The sequence below is a fragment of the Sinocyclocheilus grahami genome, unplaced genomic scaffold (assembly GCF_001515645.1).
Source record: "Sinocyclocheilus grahami isolate Dianchi unplaced genomic scaffold, SAMN03320097.WGS_v1.1 scaffold191.1, whole genome shotgun sequence".
Classification (NCBI taxonomy): Eukaryota; Metazoa; Chordata; class Actinopteri; order Cypriniformes; family Cyprinidae; genus Sinocyclocheilus; species Sinocyclocheilus grahami.
Window position 1 is genome coordinate 119,693 of NW_015505370.1, and position 3,753 is coordinate 123,445.

The 3,753-nt window shown below is 40.6% G+C and overlaps 1 protein-coding gene across 1 annotated transcript in view; it reads right to left on the reverse strand.

The window, feature by feature from the left end:
• LOC107594828 (alpha-(1,6)-fucosyltransferase-like) overlaps window positions 1–3,753 on the reverse strand; it is a 101,206-nt gene extending 97,453 nt beyond the window's left edge. The window contains exon 1 of the mRNA XM_016285039.1: window positions 3,601–3,753. The gene's annotated coding sequence lies outside the window, so the exon portion shown is untranslated. The remainder of the gene's footprint in view (window positions 1–3,600) is intronic.

Genomic DNA, 3,753 nt, shown 5'->3' on the forward strand with positions numbered 1-3,753 from the left:
TTGAATGCTTCTCACAAGAGTCCACAGATATGTTATTGATTCTGCGGCTAATTCAACTACTTTCTTCACTGTATCTCCCAGCGCTATGTATAACGGTGTCGCGTGATCGAGACCAGCCTGCGGCCGGCCCAAGCACATAAACGGTCTGCGCTGCATAGCCCAAACGAGTAGCGTGGGTTTATTCCGCTTTCGGTTCGTTTGTTCAGTGTAGCTCTTGTAAATCAGTCATGATGAGAATGCAAGGCTGTTCATTCCATTTTTGGAACTGAGAAACACCCTTTCTTTGACTGAATGTGCATTGCGATGACGTCACGGGACGCGTCTAAGCCCAAAATCTGTGGGAAATATGCAGCAATTACGAAAATTTGCGAGCTCTTGCGAAAATTGCAGAGTTTGCTTTGCGATAAATTCAGCGATCGCAGAATCCCAGAATCCTGGAGGGACTGACATATGAACTTTATAACAGCCAATTTCCTTTGTCTAAATATGAAAATGTGAGCAGATGTATTCACTGCTCCCTTTAAAACAGGTCTCTATTCAGAGATCAGCATGAAATTTGATACTGCACTGAAAAAGGAAGAATATAATTGCTACCTTAGCTTTTTGTACCTGATCTAACCCTTAAAAATAACTTAAGTTGGTGTAACTTAGTGTAGACCTTTATACACTGAACAAAATTATAAACGCAACACTATGGTTTTTGCCCCCATTTTTCATGAGCTTAACTCAAAGATCTAAGACTTTTTCTACGTACACAAAAGGCCTATTTCTCTCAAATATTGTTTTATTATTATTGTAGAAGCTCATCTGCATGCTCGTCGTCCTCATCGGGGTCTCGACCTGACTGCTCACATTCGATGGCGTCTGGCACTTTGGAGAGGTGTTCTCTTCACAGATGAATACCGGTTTTCACTGTACAGGGCAGAAGGCAGACAGCGTGTATGGCGTTGTGTGGGTGAGTGGTTTGCTGATGTCAACATTGTGGTTTGAGTGGCCCATGTTGGCGGTGGGGTTATGGTATGGGCAGGCATAAGTTATGGACAACGAACACAGGTGCATTTTATTGATGGCATTTTGAATGCACAGAGATACCGTGACGAGATCCTGAGGCCCATTGTTGTGCCATTACAGATTTGTGAACAATATTTGAGAAAAATAGGCCTTTTGTGTACATAGTCTTAGATCTTTGAGGTCAGCTCATGAAAAATGGGGGCAAAAACAAAAGTGTTGCGTTAATAATTTTGTTCAGTGTATTAGGTTACATAACGCAGTTGATTCTGTTGTATTAGATTAATTCATATGTACCACATGAAGTAAATTTTCGATCGTCTGACAAAACATGTTTAAAACTCTCTTTGTGGATTTGTTTTAGAGTAATTCCCTGAAAAAGGCCTCTAGATAAATGAACCGCCCCTTAGGGAAGTCACAGGCACTGCCATTGGCTAAGACAGCTCTAAGGACCCATGAGAATGAATCTTGTTGGTCTAATCTAATATAGTCAGGCTGATTCAGGCAATATTTGTTAACCACTTTTCCAGTTACCTGACTAACTATTTTCCAGTGTACAATGGGAAAGTGCTAGTCTGGCATAATATACAGTATTTACATAGGTGTATGAAATAAAATGTTCATATTGTTGTATTCTTTGCTGCTCTTAAGGCCAAATGCAATGCAAATCAACGGATACATGACAGATTCAGAAAACGGTTAAATTTTTTGACGATTACCATCTGACTTTCGAGGAACAACATCTCATCATCTCTATCCAGAAACCTAAGCTTGTGGAGGTATCCGTTATCACGGCAGATTTAATTATATCATTAATTCCAAGTCAAGCGAGATAAGCTGATTCAATGCAAAAATCACTATTAAAGATGAATGTTGAGAGAATGCACACAAGTCCAAGTAGATGTAATAACACACTTGAATATGAAAGCTCGTTATCGGTGTACGCTTGGAAGAGCAGGGAAGGACTGGGCATTATGGCCGAACATCTGTAGAAGACATTGATTTTACAAGGCTCTTAAGTGAGGCAAATGTTTTCAGTGCATCGATTAAAACAGCAGACGACATGACGGGAGATAAAACCACAAAGTAGCCTTGAAAGTGTGAAGCCAAATTGTTATACGATGATAATTGCCCATCCTGAAGTGTGTCTAATGAGTGTGATAGGAGTGGATTAAGTAAGGGAAAGCACTGGCAGAGACAAATAATCCCAGTGCCATATGATTTCCACATATATGGCTTCTAGATAGGCAGCTCCCTTTAGCTAATGAGAAATCAAACTGATCCCAGTGCAGTTGAGAAACATAAACTTTGACAGATATAAGAATAGTGAAAAGACTTGTGGGAACTGTGTTAATAAAAACAGTCATCATCATAATAATAGCTTGTATCGCTGCAACAACAGGCTTTATTGCTTACATCGTTTTTAAAGGGATACTTCACCCCAAAATTAAAATGCTGTTATTATTTACTCACCTTCACATTGTTCCAAACCAGAAAGAGAAATTTTGAGGAATCTGCCAGATGCTTATTTACATGTAATTACAAAAACTAAAAAAGCACCGTAAAATGATCTTAAAAATAGTCTACTTGATTTCTTGCACTATTTTCCAAGTATTCTCAAGTCATACAAGTGCTTTTTAAGAGTAACCGATTGGTTATGTTTGGATCAACCGATTCATTGAAAAGATACACCTGTAACAAATCATTTCTTCTCTCATGAAGGCAGGTGTCAAGATTTTATAACCACTCTGCATTTTGTTCCTCACAAAATTGCCATCTTCTGGCTCCAAAACACTTTGAGAATAACAGCCTTCGAGATGTGCGGATTACTTTCATGACACATTTATTACAGTTCACAGGCTTGACATTTTAAATCCCCATTCACTGTCATTTGATGGAAACTACATTCTTCGAAATTTCGGCTTTTGTGTTCCACAGGGAAATAATAGTCATACAGGTTTAAAACAACAACATGAAGTTAACTGAATTTTACTTTGGGTGAACTAGTTCTTTAATAAACAACACTTCGCAGCGTTCAGTGACACTGCCTTCTTCGCAAGGGTCTAAAAGTAACACTCCAGTTGATTTCTGCAGCGGCTTCGTGTTAACTTGCCTTTCTCCCCACATAAACATATGGACACGCTACTGCTGCTGTGATTCCTGCTCAATGTCTGACTAACATTCCGGGCATTTACGCTGCACCACTTCAACAGTCCTGATACAAACCATTTATTAATCATCTCGTCTGGCGTATTTGTTCGTCAAACAGATTCGTTTGCGATATATGTTGTGGATTCGCTGAAAGTACGTTAGGCTTCCTATATGTGGTACTGCTATTCTCATTCGCAATCTCTTTTTAGTACATAAGCACATTATACAGCGTGCAGTGATCGTGATATCCACAGAATGACTGTCTGAGCAGAGATCACGGCGCGAAAACACAATGCGCTCGGGCTGCAACGGTGACCGTTATTTTTACCGTTCAGCAGTCGAGGCAGCTAGCAACAGGCCGGGATGGAGCGAACTCGCCGGCGACAAAAACGTCGTTTTCCTTAATATAATGCGGTCGGTGTGTAACGGCGACACACTTACCTTGATTTGGCACTGGCGTACTAGTATCTCCACAGCGCGTATGTTTTAACGAAAGGGATGCTTCGCGAATCGTGGCGGAAACAGGAACTGGGGAGACTGACTGACTGCTGCTGTCTGAATTCTCACTGCTGGGCTCTTGAGGAGGCTGCTCGG